Source organism: Cottoperca gobio, chromosome 22, assembly GCF_900634415.1.
Source record: "Cottoperca gobio chromosome 22, fCotGob3.1, whole genome shotgun sequence".
Classification (NCBI taxonomy): domain Eukaryota; kingdom Metazoa; phylum Chordata; class Actinopteri; order Perciformes; family Bovichtidae; genus Cottoperca; species Cottoperca gobio.
The window spans coordinates 16,103,750-16,122,579 of NC_041376.1; the positions used below are offsets into that span (position 1 = coordinate 16,103,750).

At 40.3% G+C, this 18,830-nt stretch overlaps 1 protein-coding gene across 1 annotated transcript in view; it reads left to right on the forward strand.

Moving 5' to 3' along the window:
* The first annotated feature begins 352 nt into the window (after window positions 1-352).
* Window positions 353-18,830, forward strand: part of LOC115027746 (leucine-rich repeat and fibronectin type-III domain-containing protein 2) — a 137,479-nt gene continuing 119,001 nt past the window's right edge. The window contains 1 exon segment of the mRNA XM_029461228.1: window positions 353-538. The gene's annotated coding sequence lies outside the window, so the exon portion shown is untranslated.

Consider the following 18,830-nt stretch of genomic DNA (forward strand, 5'->3'; position numbering starts at 1 on the left):
CAAACCATGAACTTTCTATTGGATGTACTATTTTCATCTCTTTTTGTATTACTTACGGCTTGGATGTGCGTTTAGGAGCCACAGAGAATCAAACACTCACAGGGACATAGTGTGTTTTCACCGACAAGTAAGTACGGCACCGCGGGGAGGGACATAGAAAAACGCCTGTGCCATGTAGCAGCGCTCTCTAAAAAAACCCGCCTGGAAATACATAGACGAGCCCACACAGCAGCGAGCTAGTTATTTTTACTTGAAGGGGAAACTACAAATATGCTGTGAAGCTCTTCGTCGCAGCTTGGCTCCCGGCAAAAAAAAAAGCGCAGGTTTCCAGAGCATCTGCTGGTGGGGGAAAAATTGTCAAAGAGAGAAGTGCGAGAGAAGAAGCGATATGCGGCTCGGTCGGCAGCTGGGTTCGCAGTCCGTCTCCTGGAATTAGTGGATGAATGGGAAGGGAGCGGCTGTAGCCTCGAACCAGGGAACAGAATATACTGTGTAGAGCCTGCGGTGGCATACAATGGATACTTGTCCGTCTCTGAAGGTAAGGAATAACCTTAATAGTCTGATACGTGTAAGAGTTCTGAGTGCTCACTGCTCAGTAGTTTATCATGTTGTTTCTCATCTATATGTGTTGGATATTCTGCTTACATGCCCCGATTATGGAACATGTAAATACAAAATATTGTTCCTGAGGTGACCGCAAACGTTTTACAAACTGTGGATTTATTTAGCCTATAATGGCAGTCGGTGTGTTAATGGAATGAAGGGTAGCTCGCACTCTTGGACAATTAGAGGTAATCCACATAAAGTAACGTGATCGGTGGTGATCTGCTCAGTGCAGTGGACCTGCGCGTTTTCACTTCTTTGCATTTTGTAATTATACATTTGTGGGTAAAGGTCGCAACGTTGCAGGGGAATCAAGAAAGCTGAGAGGTTGGATAGTTGCACCAGACGCATACTAATCCTGGGTGTGTATAAACGTGCGCTTTTTTTTAGGGGGGGGGTCCTGACAATGCGTGTGCTGTTTTATGTGTGTGTGTGTGTGTGTGAGAGAGAGAGAGAGAGAGAGAGAGAGAGAGAGAGAGAGGAGTGAAAGGAGGAGATTAGCCTACTCTTACCAAAATGTTCCCCTGTGATTACAGTAGCTAAGACGTTTATTAAACTCGTTTTAAGTAGCACGAGTGGACTGCTGTGTGTGCGTGAGAGAGAGGCTTGAATCATATGTCCCGTATGTGGAGATAAAAAATGTTTAATTAAACTAACAGTCCCTTTAGAATATATTAGGTTGCGCGTGCGTGTGTCTGGTTAAGAGATCGATGGCCGCCATGAAGCATCATGGGAAGCAGTGTAACGCCACCACCCACTGTAATCACCACCCTCTTGTGGATTACAAGTGGTAGCATGGCACTTGCGGGATCACAACAAGGAATCCGAGTGTGGCGGTAGAACAGCTTGTTCAGTACCATGGACAGCGCAGAGAAGTATGAAACTGCAGTAGGAGGGGACGCTTTGACTCCCACAATGGGGCAGTTATCGACATTTGAATGGCTGGTATATTCTCCTTAAAAAAAATCACTCTGTGAAGGATGTTTCTGAAGAACATGGAGTGCGGAGGTTTTCTCAGCTAAACCTTGTAGTTTACTGAAGAGATTCAACTGCGTTTTATTCATGAAAACAGAATGAGTGTGACTCACCGACAAGTGCACTCTATACGGGCCTTTCTATTTATTGCCATGTAATTTATGTCAGTGGATCTAACTGTCCATGTCTGCAATGGATGTCTGGAGATGGACCAAAAATAGCTAATTTAAAAGAAGAATAAAGAGACTCTTTTTTTTTACAGTACAGTAAAGTACACAATATATTTTAAGTGACTATCATCTATTGTGTTACATTTAAAGTATTTCTCTATAATATGTACCTGCAATAACCTTTTTTTGTCACAACATTGACATATCATCATAATTTAACAAGGTGAACCTTCTAGCAAATATTTGATTGCTAGAAGTTACAGAGAAACATGATCATGTATTTGGACTTGGGTTTGTACACCTGAAGAATATAAGTCTAATAGTCTCTCTCTTTTGCCTCTGTTTTGGTCTCTACTTACTCCTGAGGAAAAACATTCCCCCATAATATAATATTTCTAACCGGGCTCCACCCAATCTAACCAGACAGAAACCCAAATACAGAAATCTTCGTATTAAATAACCATAACTTTTCTTAATTGAACCAATCACTCACGACAAGAACCTAATGAAGAAAATAAATTTACAGCGCCTATAAATTAAATAAAGGTTAAAGTCACTCTGCTGATTTTATCAAGTTTAGTTGTCATGACGACTTTCTAAACTTCCATTGCTCTGACCGTCTCATACTGACGCGGATGTGTTTACATTGGAGTTAGTTGACAGGCCAGTGTGCCTCATAAAAACCTCGAAAAGTAAGCTGTTGCAAATTGGCTTTATATATAACTTACAATCTTCAACTAATCAACTAAATCCGTCATATCACCTGTTGGCTGTTGGCTACATACCATCCCTGTAGTTTTATTGGTTTCAACCTATTGTTTCCATTTTTGCTTCGTGGCTTTCTAAATGTGTCTTATTGTCCTTGAAGAGTAAACAATCATGCTTTTCTAGCCAGAGAACAACATCAGCAGGAACCGAGTAAATCATTATTGTTCAGGTATGTCGTTTCTCACTGCTCACAGTCACAACAGAACTGTCAGCCGTGCTCATCTGATATGTTGATATCACAAGCAGTTATTGTCTGTCAATGCTTGATGCCAGAATGACGCTGGAGGGTTAATGCCTTCTGTCGAGTCTGCTCGGTGAAATTGATAGGCCTATCTTGACGGATGAGATAACCTGCGATCGCAGGCAAACACAATTTACGGGTACGGCAGATGGATGCTGAGGATGCACTCAGAAGTAGGCCAGTTCCACCTTGGGGAGAAGCTTGCCATGCACTGAAGGCTCCTAGAGAATGTTGGAGTGCTGTTGTTCTGCAAGGGAAATTGTGAGAGAGAAGTGGGAGGAATGGGAATCAGAGGACTGTTTTAATAAGAGTCGCACACAGTGAAATAATAAAGAGGGGATCAATTCCTGTTCATTTCTGCTTCACATGGAATAGCTTTGATGGAAAGCAATTGAAGTTAAGCTAAAATGAAGTGGAAAATAACTTGTGATTTAGCCTTAAAACCTCTGTGGACTTCTTCCCTTCACGACTTTCATCTCCAAGTCTGCTGGGCATAAAGAAAAAACAGAGCTTGGTTCCATTCCAGAAAGCTCTCCCTTATGGCTCCATTCACTCACCTTCCCCAGCAGAACAAGCAAGGTGCACAGAAAACACAACAAATAAATACATACATAAATCCAAAAGAGAGGCGAGGAGGTGCAAACACAGAGGCAGTCAGATATGTTTGATCTGTTTGTAAAATAATGAATATACAGTGCAACACTTCAATTGCAAGGCATTTCCATGTGCTTCTGCCCCTCGAAATTGCCAAACATCAGAGGGGAAACATTTCCCTAATGAATTTAATCAGCGCTCCTGTTGTCACCGACTTGGTCTTTTGTTTGCGTTCCGTGCCCGGTGACCACAGTCCAGCTGCTGTAGTGCAGCCTACGTGCAGAGTAAAACTGACACTTCATGCAGCATTTAGAGAAATCAGCTGCCTGGGCGGAGCCACAGCATTTGTAGGAATGGAAATGGAAGTCATGTTGAGGGTGATTGTGTTAGATTTTAGATTTAGATTAGCTTTTTTCTTTTAATCAGTACAGAAAAACAACATAACCTCCCTCCTAATGTAACTGCTCAGAAAACCTGTAAAGGACCATTCTGTTTTTTTGCCAGGTTTCAACCCACTAGCTTCTAAAAGAGCTTTTCTTTCCGACTTCCCGTTGATTCATGAACTGAACATTTAGTAGCCATCTGTCAAAGTTGGGTTATTATTGCAGGTTAATGCAAGTGACAAAAACATCGAGTAATTCATGCATTCATGTGCTGCTGGCAAATTCTGATTTCTGAGAGTTGTTCGCATAACAACAATGTACTGATGAGCTATGTGTTCTGAAACTGATTCAATAATAAAAATCATACCTCAAGCAGGGCCGTTGTGAAAAGGAATGGGTAGCTTTCAGCATTAAAAAGGCTGCTGTTCTTTGCCAACTGCCTCTTTAGTCTCAAGTGTGGGACCTGGAGCTTCCCACCAGCTGAGAGGGAATGGAGTTCCCCCTCAAGCCTTTTAAAAACACCTTTTGCTTTTACTTTATGCGCATTATCTCACAACAACACAGAGAATATATAGTGGTAGAAGAAAACGTAGCAAAAATACTCTTACTCTTACTCTACATTTAAATATACTTAAAGTGCTTGCGGTGTCCCCGGTGTACATATTCAAGTCTGATTGCATATCGTCAAGTGATCATCTAATCATATTCGGTTTTTTTTCTTGATCCCCGTCTGTTTTAGGCCATATGTATCTATAGAAAAATAGCACAAACAACAGAGAGAGAGAGAGAGAGAGAGAGAGAGAGAGAGAGAGAGAGCTGCAAGATTTTGACAGAATCGTTTATAAATTCTAAATATATTCAGCAATAAAGAAAGTACTACTTTCTAAGGCTATCACCAAGATGCTGCTACGGTGGTCCCACAAATTTGGATTGCGCAACTTAGTCTACATGGTGTTACATTTGTTAATGTACACTAACGTGATTGATTAAAAAGCACCTGGATTTTTGTATAACAGTATTATTAGCTGATATGTACACTAAAATAGGATATATATGATGATTCAATGGGAGAAGCTGAGCAATTCTATGTAAAATCCAACATACAGCCCGAATGGAATGATCCTTTGTTTCAATACCACATATGTGAATTTTGACCCCTTTAATACTATTTCCTGCTCCATGCACCTTTAAAGTAGGTGAAGTTGTCTGAGAAATCCCCACTCAGGGACAACAGGTGGTCAAAATCATGGTTCTGCAGATGATGATAAACTGTGTTATTACAGCTATTAACCTTCAGATATTGACATTCTAATGATTTTATGAACTCTTTAAATGTTCCTCTGCTTTTTCCATTCATATGTAAATCCAGCTCATCGAAATAAAGATGCACATTGAGCTCTTAGAAATGACTGTTGATGGCCTAGTGGTCTAGTGGTACGGCTTCCAAATACAACACCAGATGGTTGTGAGTTCAATACCAGGCTGCCACCATTGTGCCCCTGAGCAAGGCACTAAACCCTGAGTTGCTCCAGGGAGACTGTCCCTGTAGTTAGTTCACTGTGAGTCACTCTGGATAAGAGTGTCTGCTAAATGATCCTGTAATCTAACTCTCTTTATATTTATGAGAATGGAGAACATTTACTTTCTCAGGTCCTTTGTCTTTGGGTAAAAGCTTAAGTATCTTACAAAGTCAGAGAGAAAGAGTCCTTTTGGCTGTGTACCCATGGCCACACCTCTAGGTTGTGCTGTGATGTGGCTTTCTCTGGTGGTCTCAGCAGGAAGCACTTGACTCCAGAGTATATCAAAGTGAGCTGCAGACTCCGAGGACAGGGCCATCGTGGAGCTTTAGAAGGGAACACCTTGGGGAGTTTACATCGGCGACAGCTCCCTTCCTTTGTGAAACACTAGTCAGAACAGTAAGATGTCACTGCTGGCTGACCAATATGACTGCAGGGACACAGAGATACATCTGCAGCTACGGATGTGTAACTACAGAACAGTGGGAAGACATTTTCTGGTGCAATGATTATGGAACCAGCATGGCCGACAGTGTGTCTGCGACACAGAATTAAACTCTTGTTACAATCAGGACTTTAAATACATTAGGAAAAAATATACTGAGAGTCAAATGAAATAGGATAGTTCATCTTATTTCCTCCCTCTGTGTTTGGTCTGTGAGCACTGACAGCTGCCATTCTAAGGTTGTACTGCCCCCCTTTTCTCCACTCCCACATGAATTCTCTCTGGTTGTTGTTGTTGTTGTTGCACTTTAGAATACAGTGCCCCTTGTCATTTAATGGTGGGCTCATTTAGCATAGTCAGCAGTTCAAGCCTACTAAAGCTACAGTATTTCAACAAACCTTTACATTTTAAAAGCCTGAGTTTAGGGCTTTTGCTGCTCACAGAGCGTTCAGTACAGCTGATGGGCAGCCATGTGATGTCCAGTATCTCACACAGGACAAAAATACACTTTACGGACATGGGGGCTGGTGCGTCAAATAACATGTGACTGATAACAATAATCAAGACCATTATTTACAAAGATGGTGTAGACGTTTTTCTTGTTTACAAAATTGGAATTTGATTATTTTCCTGAAAACTGAAGTGTTGTTTTCCTGCAAATATCAAATACATGCAAAAGATGCTTTTATCCCTCAGTGCATTGCACTCAAAGTCTCACCCAAATAGCAAAGTCTTGGTCACTGAGTCACGGCTTTCCATCGACAAACCTCCGGTGTAATGTACCCACACCTTTTACATTTGTTTAGAGCTCACTGGCTCTATGATCCACAGCCTCTGAGGACAATGGTTGACCTGTCATTATACCAGTGGTGGGCCGTGCATTTGACACCTAGGCCTTCAGTGATGTCCTACACAGTCCTACCTGAATTATTCCACCTCTTAATACCATCATTATGACGCCATGGCTATAGAAACTATACATTTAGACAGAAACGCAGTATAACCGGGCGTTGCATCCCCTTTAACATAGTCAAGTACAACAGAGTTATATTAATATTTCCGAAACATTTATAATCAATAAATCCGCATTTACAATTAAGAGTGTTAAACTACCAGCTTTAAGATCGCTAGGATACTGTCAAAACTTAAATATAAGGTGGTTTTAAGGGATTAGTCTACAAAGTTTTATTAAGTCCACTAAAAGTATGTGAGCTTTAACAAGCGTTTAACAGCGCATTGTCACACCTAAAGCAGTTTTATTTAAGAAACGTGACGATAAAGAATAAAGACACATAAACTATTCACTGAAATGTTCATGAGGATATATTTGCGACAGTGGTGAAAGTGTATTCCTAGCCTTGAATGTCCACTTTGATAAAGGTTAAACCAAAACAATTCAACAAGTCTCCTTGAGTACTGTTACTGCACAGCTGAGCCAGTGCGCCACACACATCTCTACATCTCTTGCAGAAGCATCAAACATTTTATATATTTGTCAAAAAATGATGATGTTTAGGCAAGCAGAGAAGGCCTTGCTGGCCCTGACGGCCCGCCACTGCATTATACCAGTGTCTGACAACATGCTAACTAGCAGTGATTATCCTGATACGACTGATATAAACGTTGTCAAGAAGAAAGAGATGACAGTTGACTTCAGGACGCAGCGCTGCACACACAAGTCCATCAAAACGGCGTTTTAAGATCTACAATCATTTGTAGTGATTGCAGTGTAGACTCAAAAGAAAAGGGAATTCTTAGAACTGTGTGAAAAGTTCCTCTGATTCGAAAACGTCTCTAGACCACAAGTCCTTACCGAGGACAGTGAAGTCAACCGAGTCCATCATTGGGAATTCTCCCCCCATCATCCATGACATATGTACTAAACGCTGATGCCTCCAGGACCATAAAAGGTACCGGAGCATCCGAGCAAAATCCACCAGACTCAGCAACAGCTTCTTCCCCCAGGCTGTCAGACTCCTCTACACCCTGCTGCCCATGGTGTCCACACAAGTTCTTTTTTTCTTCTTCTTTTATTTATCTTGTATAGTCCTTCCACGTATCGCACTACATGTTTGTATCATGTATGTGTCTTGTTCTACACCTTGCACCTCATGTGTAGTTTGAATGTTGCTCCGCTCCCACTGAACGTTGCATCATTCATTCTTTTTGTTTTACACCAGGAGACGACGCACAACTGCGTTCCTCTATGTATTGCACTGTATACGGACGGATGACAATAAAGTCTCTTTTATCTCTGTTGCAACTGTAAAAACACTCAACAGTGATGTTACAATGCACTGACAGCCTGAAGCACGCTTAATGTCATTGACAAATAACAACATGAAGTAACAATATCAAATACATCAATGTATTATTAACAATCTGAAATGAGTTTCTGCAAGATGAATACTTGTACATTTTGCCGATTTACTACATTGAATGCAGGACTTTTAATTGTAATTAAGTATTTTTCAACTACAGTGTGTTTACTTTCATTAAGAAAAGGATACTGGGATGTGCTGTACAGTAAGGTATGGTTTTATATTGACTTATATTTCTATTCATACATTTCTATTTATAGTGTTTTAATCTGAAAATCACCAAATGAATGCTAACTATGCCTTCTGTTTGAATCAAAGCAGCTGGGAATAATGCATATATGCATGCGTCTTTGGGTGGAAATAAATGGGTGATTCATTTACAAAGACATAGGTGTAACCTATGAGTGGGAAACACTCTAGCGCCTTGAGATTGCTTTTAGCTTTGAAAGGTGCTTTACAAATATAATTTATTATTATTATTATTATTATTATTATTATTATTATTATTATTACTTGATAGTTCAATACTTCACACACTGCTGCCATTTCTGCACACAAACACACTGTTTTTAGACCTACTCATCCACATTTCCAGTACTTTAACATGCTGCATTAATGCAACATCTTGCAGTACAACACAGTTGGTGATTAATCATCATTCTCCAAACAAATGCTCCCACATAACCGCCCCGCACACTTTTGTCCCACTATGTTGTGAAAAAGTTATCGCTGAGAGCATGAGCAGCTCCGTCAGGCTGGCTCCTCTCACTTCTCTGCTCATGTGCGGCGAGCCCCAAGGTTAGCATCAAAAACTGTTTAGCTCCAGAGATCTTAATGTAGAGGTCCTTGTGCCGCTGTGGAGTGATAACATTCAGGCTCTGCTGGGGAGGTTGCCATTGCGAAGAAGCTGTAATTTAGAGAAGGGTTGCAAAAGCTTATCTTCTTAAGCCCCTGAGCAAAATAAAGAAATACTGGAGAGGGGAGGAAAAAAACAGAAGCGTAGTGTTGATGGCAAACAGGGATGAAATGAACAGTGGTTTTGGATGAAGGTTTTGTGGTTTTTGTCTCGCTTATTATTCATTGGATTGTTGTTAAGACTGAGTCACCCAAACTGGGTCAAAAAGGTCAACACATAGGCGACTGTCTTTATTCAGTTGCAGCGGTTGTCGCTGCGGGAAATGAAAAATGTAGACGTTAAATTAGATATTCTGCTTGTCTTGCTATGACAAAGCTGTTGGGCTCTCTGGATGTTGAAAAGCCTGACCGTGTTGGAAAAGCAATATTTTTCTCTTCGTGTTTGATTTGATCTTTTTTTCAAATTCACCTTAAACTCTGTTTGATGTACGCGATGCTGTGTCCTTGAGCTTGAAGGTTTGACTTTCTGTGCTTCTTTTTGACTGGAATTCTCCTGGCGATATTAACATATTTTGGTGCTGAATCGCTCGCGCCAAACAACAAGTAAAATTTACGCGGGTACAATTTGAAGTGCTCATTATAAATGTCTCTCAAGATTTGGGTTTCAGAGTTGTCCATGCCCCGTTATAAATTGCTGTCATTAGACAGAAAATGTCCCAATTCTGCTTTAAAGTTGAAGTTCCCTCTCAGCAACCTCTTTGATAAATTGATAGCAGGTCTTTTAATCTCACTGTGCTCCTTTGGGGTCCTCCCCGATGATTGCTCTGTTGATGGCTTCTTTGCAAAGAGCTTCCCTTGTCTCACAGCACTGAGTTTACATCTCTTAGTCAGCACGAGCCAACAGTGTGCACACAGTGTTCCCTCAGCGCTGCTTTTGAACGCCATCCTTTGCTTTTTGCTTGTTTATTAGGCTTTCAGTTGAGGGAAATTGCATTGGATTAGTCTGTGAAATGTTTTTCACAGTATAACTCTCCGTAGCTGTTAAAGCACAAACACACAGACACACACACACACACACACACACACACACACACACACACACACACACACACACACACACACACACACACTCACACACACACACACACACACACACACACACACACACACTTTTGCATCAGTGCAGCTTGATTTTTCAATTGTGGTTGAAGGTGAAGTCTAACTTCTGCCTTTGTCCTTGACAAGGTGTGCATTGTTAAAGGACCTGAAATACAACTGTATTGCATCAGTAGACACCGTACACCGTAACTTCTCACGTTTCTGAAACTCTTTGTGTAAATTCAAATGTAGTCAATTTTAAGGCTGCTGTCCGTCGACACTATTCTAGAAGGACAAAGGGAAGCTGCTCACAAATGTAAATAAATTGCTGGTGGTGGCAAAACAGCTCCAAAAGAATCTTGGAAAACAATAATAAATATCGTCACCTTAAATTGGTCTAAGTAATTTATTCCTCTTATGTTACATAATTGACAGACAGTGTTATTTGTATGTCAATAGTCATATATTGTCATAACCGTTTTGTGTGAAATAATTAATAAATATTCTATATTCTATATTTGGTTCAGTTTTTTTTTTACTTTAAAACGTGAAATAGGCCATTAGTTTAAGAAGGTCACGATATTTAAACTTTAGACAATTATTTTTCTCTTCATGAAGTTTAATTGGCAGCAACAATCAAAAGTTGCTCTCTGAAGGATACACATATTTTTATAATTTCCCGTTAGTATAAAGCATATATATGGGTATTTTTGTATAGTAACTGCTAAAACATCATTATGATAAAGACAACTAGTACATATTGTATTGTATTCATATAGTATGAATTTGGGACAATATAAAAGTTCAAAATCAATTTGTTCATATTTCCGATATGATATGGTGAGACCATTTATGATTTCAAATATAGTAGATTTAAGACTGAAATAGTGTTGGCTCAGCTGTTTCAGAGCTGTGATATGAATGTTTAAAATCATTTTAAATAATCAAAACAAAGCATGTTTCACCGCCACGGAGGAAATACATCCCTAAAGAGTTGAAAGTTTCTCCACCGGGTCATCTGCCAACCAGAAACTGTGTTCATTACAGGACCCTCTGATCTATAATCCATCTCACAAAACTGTTTCAAACTTTGTGTTATCCATGAACCAAAATAGCACAGATCCATTTCACTAAAGCAATTTGCGAGCGCTAATGGGTCCAGTGTCTCGTTTCACAAATGACTGCCACTCGCAAATTGCAGATACATTTGAGAGCTTTACAGTCATCTTGCATGGGTCACAAAGTATGCTGTTTCTAGTCATTTCTTAAAACGTGTCAAAATGTGTAAGAGAGGAAACTATCATTTGTTGCAGATTTGGTGAAACATGCCTCAAATGTACCTCACTGCACAGGTGGCTGCACTTAAAATAGGGCCCGCAATCTTGCTTTACAATTTTTTTTATGGGATCGTGGCCAGTTGTGAGATGGGGTGTGGTTGCAGGAAGGTCGTCTCAACAAAAATGCAGGACAATAGGAGAAGAAAGAAGAGCTTTTTGAAATAACCAAGCTAGAAAACCGATTTCTTACTGATAACAAACTCAAGGAATTACAATCTTCCCAACAGAACACTCAGTGTTAATGTATACATGAATCACAAAATACAGTACACGCTGTGCTGAGCCTTTTCTTATAGAATAAGAATAGGATTGAATAGAATAGAATTATTGTATTTCCTTGATAAATAGTTTACCCTTTTAGTCTTATTTTTGAGCAGTTATAATACATAGATGTGTTTGCAAAAGTCTATTACACAGATCCCAGTCAGGTATTAGTCCATATTGTTCCGACAGTGTGAACACAGTTATGTAGTTGGCTCCCTTCCCTTTAACTGTAACTAAGATGTGTTGCACTGCATGGCTTGTGTTCCGCATGATTGCATGAAGTGGTGTAATTGTGCTGTAATTAGACATAATAAGCTGCTGGCAAGCATCTCCTTGGATGCAGGGAAAACTTCCAAAAATAGAAAAAATGTGATGAGAGTTAAAAAGATGTAGTGCTGGGTGCTTCTGATGATCATTTTGTGTAACTGCAAAACTACAACACGAAACAGCAGGTTTCACTGAAACTGTAAAGAAACAAAAATCAACTCACAGCAAACAACACGGAGTGCTAATCCCATGTGATGAACCAAGAGCCAGTATGCACAGTATGCACAGTATGCACTGATGACCGTGAGTTGTTATTGTGAATGTGAGATGTTGAGTTTTGCTCCCAATCAACGATCTGTTCCAGAAAAACAAAGCAATATATTTGTATTTATGTTTTTCTATCAGCAGGTGAAGCGAGAACAGAAAACAAAAGCCACTCTGCCGCAGGCGTTGAGCCCATATAATCCCACAGCAGGCTATCCTTTAGATGTCAACAGTGGCAACAAAGCCTCAATTTGTTGCTGAAGTGGTTGCTGAATAGAAATACAAAGACACAGACAGGGCCTCACACACACTGATGGGGAAGATAATGGTAACTAATTGTTTTGATAAACAGTCACCTTATAAATATGAACAATGGTTCTTCTTTAAAGGCAGCACCCCAAGAGTGGTCAGAGTTCTCCCCGGTATTTAAACTACTGACATGCTGTGGCCACACAACGTCTCTGGTGCAAAGTGTTCACCCGTGTAGTGTTTTATAGTACTTCTCAGTTGGAGTGGTCCTCAACGTGACCACGACTTTTTGTTTTACTGCTGCTGTTGCTATGGAAGTCGTCACCGCGACGTCACTCATTGGTTTGTGGACTACGGTTTGGCATTTTGGTCTTCGGCATCTTGTTTTTTTGGAACCAGAAGTGACACGAGAGGGTGGAACAATGTACAATTGAACGCTGAACAAGAGACTTTTAGGCGACCAGAATGTTACAATTAACTTTAATGAACTGAAAACACACTGTGAAAGGGTTAAAGTTAAAAAATACCCAAACAAAACCACTTCCTGATTGCGACCTATCAATCTCAAGGTAGCCACGCCCTAAAACATACTCCGCTTTACTGTTTATTTTACTCTAAATAATATAATTGACAAAATACAGCAGAAACAGAGATATCGTCTCTTTTATGACTAAAACCATTTTTTGAGCTGACAGCCAACTGTAAACAGAACTGTGCCACAACAGCTCACACGCCCCACATCGCTCTGTAAGCAGTGTAACCAATAGCTTGGCAGTGCTAGGGTTAACTCATCTACCTTTGTCAGTAATGCTGACTAGTCATGTTGAATGACTTTCATCTTGTACGTCTACTCCATAGTAAATTTAAAATGCAAATGAAGATGACGATATACACAGTGACCGGAGGGGTCCCCTGCTTGTCTTCTGTCTTCCGCCGCTCTAGTTCCTGTCTTGCTGCCTAATGTGTACCTGAAGAATAAATGAACGAGTACTGTACTCAAAGATTGCACTTTGATATCAGTTATTCAGTGATTATGGGTTAGAAGGTGCCTGCTACACCTACGAGTGGGTTCAGAATGCCTTTATCATCTATTTGTATGGTTGCAACACACACTGCAACCATACAAAGAAGGAATTCTGTTAAAGTAGCATGTGGGAGTGGAGGCTGGATGGTTGGGTCAAACAAAAACAGGACTTCATGTCCCATGTGAAACCAAAAGTCAACGTTTCGTTATTTTAACTGATGTAGCGTAAGTTAGCAAAGTGATGTCACGTACGTAATTTACATAATGTAACAAAACAAATGTAGGAATACTTATTTTTAAACCAAAACATAATGTTTTCCCTTTGCCTATAATGTTTTTGTTAACGTAACTAAAAGTGAAACCTAGAGACAAACCCTTTTCATAACGTTAGATTTGCACCTTCGGAAGCATTGGAGTGGTAGGGAAAACAACTAAGGGATGACGGCCATTTTAACAGCTTGATAACATTTGAAACGGGTGCAATAATTTCGAGGGTTTTATAAGGATTTCCAGTTTCAGTTGAGAAACCAGTAGAGAGCTGCTTGGAAAAATACGCCATAATGAAATGAAATAGCGGAACAAGTTAGTCATTATGTGACAACGATTGTACAGCAGGTAGGCTGACTCAGCTGTTACATACACACACCAGAGCAATAAGATACCGCACGTGTATGTATGTGGTTTGTGTGGAGCATTCATCCTGCTGCTCATTTGTAATAACTGTCTCATGTTTGTTCATTCATGTTTCTCATGATCCATTTGGCATGATTTCTTTAAGCAGCCTTGAGCACTGTATACTATTGAGCTGTTCTCCATGGAATCACCCTGTGAACATAGCAGTAGATAATCAGTGAACAATGCCCTGCCTGACCCCAGCTGAGCTCCACTTTGTCCGCATGATTCAGCCTCACTGAAATGCAAATGAACCCAGAAACTGTTGCTCAATTCTTCAGCTTGAGTAAATTGCTTCTCTTCCCGCGAGCAACAATAGCTGTCTCATTGACAGAGACCCGGCATTCGGGCAAAACAAAAAAACGTGTCACTCAATGTTTCTCTCTCATCCATCATGCGACTCATTTTAGAGGAACAATTTTTCGCCTGCATGTGGCGTGGCCCTGTGGCGTCAACTGCTTTCTCGCAAACAAGGCACCCGCTGAACTTATTCAAGTGGCAATCCTAGCCTGTGTTGTCAGTCTCTCATCAACTAGTGATGCTGAAGAGCCCCCATGCAACAGTCAGACGCAGAGCCACTGATCTGAAAAGAAAAAGAAAAAAAAGAGATATATTGACAGTGATCATTAATGTTCTTCTCCAGTGATTACGGCAGCTTTTCTTTTACATTTTCAAATAGACACAACAAGAAAGTGAAGAGTTTTACTGAGCAACGTGAAAGTAACAAAATCTGATAATATATATATATATATATATATATATATATATATATAATATAATCTTACATGGTATAGTCATAGTTGGTACTACTAGGCCTATAAAAACAATATGTTCTCGTGCATCTTAATTAAAGATGCTAATTGGTTGCATTATGGGAAATAAAAGATGAAGAATCTTTGGATATTGACCTTTAATTTCTGCCAAAGCTTTGTTTATTCCAATTAAGACATCTCACTGTTTTGAAGCGGACAGGGCTCTGTTAGAAAAATCCGATGTCACGTATTTGCCTGTGCCAATAGCAAATGAGCAATTTATTTATTTTTTACTCGGAATGTCTGTCAGTCGGCACAATGAAAACAGCCAGTGAATGGTAATTCTTGGCTGGTTGGCAGATGATTTTCACTCATTAGGAACGCATTTTCCCCCAGAAGGAAGTAACCATTCCAGGAGCAGTATCACTGCTGGAGACAATTAGGGCCTACATCACTTGTGAAATGTTTCAGTGGGGTGATAAAGTCATGAGAAGAACCTGCCCAGTGTTTTTCTGAAGCCACAACATACCTATGAAGCCAAATGTTTGCTCAAAGGTGGCGAGCGGACTCAGGTGGCATCATGGATGACAGTGACACGCTTGAAGATTGCTAGCAATAAAGCTGTGGGTGCACATTCATGACCGAGGCACTGACAGCCTTAGCGGGGCCACCACCGCTTCATCCTCCGTGTCTCTCACCCCTGACAGGATTGCAAAGAGAGCTGTTACTGACTAATAAACATTACAGAGTGCCAGCTCTGCCCGGACCACACCACAAACACACACAGCGTCTTTGTGCCCAGGCCTGAATTGATCACTGTGGTAATTTGGCTTCTGACGAGGCTGATGTCTATCCATTTGAATGGCGCCCTTCTTTCTCAGACTTTCCCCCAGCGGCTGCTCTGACACCCTTTAACGTGCTTAATACCCCTGGCATTTATGAATGGCGAGAATGACCTTTTAGATTTGGTTGCAAGTGTTTCATTATGTTTATTTAGTAGAAAAATGTTTGTTGGGGAAGAAATAATATGAAAGGTAATGTAAAGGTTACAGTTATTATAAGAACACAAAAAAGGTCTACTAAATCAGCTATAGTTCACACTCTTTAAGTGCCATTTTACAGCTTTTGAAGTAACAAGAAGCATGTTGAAGATTACATAAAGAATAACTACCCAAGTTGCTGGATGTGAACCTTTATTATCATCTCAGCCTTATTGCTTTACATAACTGTGAACATAGAAACAGCCAACAGATGTTACATCACCAGGCAAGTACATTCCCTCTCAATTAGTCTGAAGTGCTTGTGTAAACATCGTCTCGGGGCGATAATTTAAAGATAGAAGAAACAGGCTTGGCGTGTTCTTTATAATGGCTGTGATAATGGCTTGTGATAATAGCCGTTTGTAAAAAAAGAAAAGAAAAAAAGTAGTTTTTCTCATATTCAAGCGAACAGGTCCAGCGGTGCCGGTGAAACAAAGAGAAGCCACGGATCTTCTGCTGCATCAAATGAGGAGTCAGAATATGATTAGAAGTCAAATGAGTTTTCACAGGGGCAGAATATGCTCAATTACCTGCAATAATGGAACTTACTAGTGACGGTGCAAATGGAAAGGAGATGGATTAAACTTGGCCTTTGGCAGGTGCGCAGCAAATTATCTCTTTCAAGGGTAGCCCAGAGCTTGGATCACTTTGTCCTGATTGGGTAAATGAGGACAGGCAAAATAAAGCACAGGGAGTGTGCAAGAGGTGTTGGTGTATGAGATTAATGCAAATATGTAGCCCGACTGGTCTTCAATCTACCCAAGTTCTCCCACACTACACCGCTTCTCTGCTCCCTTCACTGGCTACCAGTGGCGTTCCGAATCTGCTTCAAGACTCTGGTGCTGGCCTACCGTGCTCTGCGTCGACCAATCGGCTCGCCACTTCCTCACTACGAATGGGACCCAGTTTTCCCTCAAACAAAACCCGCCTGTTTGCTCTCCTGGCTCCTAAATGGTGGAACGACCTCCCCATTGATGTGAGGACAGCAGACAGTCTTCACACCTTCCGGGGCAGACTGAAAACTCACCTGTTTCGATTGCACCTCGGCGAATGAAGAAAACTAAATAACTGTACTTTGTATGTTGCACTTATATTGGTTTGGCTTATTTATAGCTAATAGTTGAATTTGTATTCTATTGTTTCTGTATGTTGCACTTATGTTGTTGCACTTCAAACTGTCTATTTGAAGACAGTGTTCACTTATATGATTGTACCTATTTGAAGCTATTGTACTTACAAGATTCTTGTTGTTCAGAGTTGTATCTCCATGATTGTTTACACTTTTTGTACATCGCTTTGGATAAAAGCGTCAGCTAAATGAACTGTAATGTAATGTAATATGTGGGTGGCTTGTGCACTTCAGTGTATGCATCACTGCATTTTTTGCCATCTTTGTGTCTAGCCGATGTGCACGTTTGAATTTTAGTTAGATGTATGGGTTGTTGAGTAGTGCAAAAATATCTCTTCAAAAAAATCACATTCATATACAGTGTATCTAAAGTATTACTGAAGCACTTGAGTTATATTGAGATAAGCTTGATTTAATTTAAATAAGCAGCAGAGTGCAGTAAGCTATCGGGCAAACTATTAATTGTTTTTGTATTAAAATGTAAGTGTTTTTGTGAGCAGCTTGTAAGGTAGCTTGTGTAGTGACGCTCTATGTTAACCACGTACTTCCAATGAGGATGACCTTAAACCTTTTTTGGCCACTTTTTTGGCCACCTTTTTTGGCCACAAATGTCGGCAAATGGTTCCTTTTTACAACCTAATATACAGCGCAACATTATCATTTGAAGTTTTGTTTGTATCCACTGATGAATGAACTGATTTACTCTCTTTTAGCTCTGTTTTTGGTCCAAAAGCAAGACGTATATGATTTAACCTCCCTCCCCATCCCTGTCATTTCTAGACAGTTACTATTTATTCAAATAAAATGCTAATAGCCTGCATTTAAATAGCACTTTTCTAGTCTTTGTGACCACTAAAAGCGCTTTTACAACAGATGTCAGCATTCACCCATTCACACACGATCCACCGACCCACTGATTGGTGGACAACCACTCTGCCTCCTGAGACATGCAAGAACCGATACTCCGGTATCAAATCCATGTTAAAAACAGCAGGAGGAAAGCTAACATTAGCTGTTAGCAGCCAACAATTGGAGGTACCATAGTGTTGCACTATGGTGCGTTCAAGGTCTATTCAGTAAAAATTAATATTGAGCAAAAGTGAATTATAACATTATCATGATGTGTTCATTTTAGTTTTGGAAAATGTTGTATTTGGCTAGAAACTTCTGTAGGTACCAGTATGCAAAGAGTACTAAAACAGTGTATGTTGAAGTACATGGAATTTATTGTTTCGTGTTTTTTACCATGGTATCAAATTGGTATTGAAATTTCACTTGTATTGGTATCGACTACTACATTTCCGGCATAGTGACATATCACTGGTACAATATCTTTAACCTGTAGCCATTGCCACAGCCACCAAAGCCTAAATATGTTGAATATTTTCAAACTGCTGTAGTAATAATATATTATGGAAGGAACATGTGTAAAAGCTGCATGCATTCAAATTTGATTAACAGTTAAAGTAAATGCAGACCTGCTAACCGCACTCGATAAATGTCAGTCAGCCTGGCCCCGCTACTTCTGAGACTGCTGCAGTGTGTGAGCGCTGTGCAGAGCAGCATGCCCACTCAGAACGGAAAACATTGATTTTTTTCCCTTGGATAACAAGGCTTGACCGACTTGGGTGCTTGCCTGAGTTCGATTGCTTCCTCTCTCAGCTGGTTGTCCATACAGATCTCAGACGTACGCATCAAAACTCTAAATGTCTTCACGCAGCCGTTGATGGCTTTAGAGAGAGAGAGACAGTTTCGTCTGGAGTTATCAGTCTTCATACAGGTTGATTAATAAAGCGTCTGATGTTCAATAATGGGGACGAGAGAACAAATTTCAGCCGCAATCAGCAGGAGCTTTGATTGAT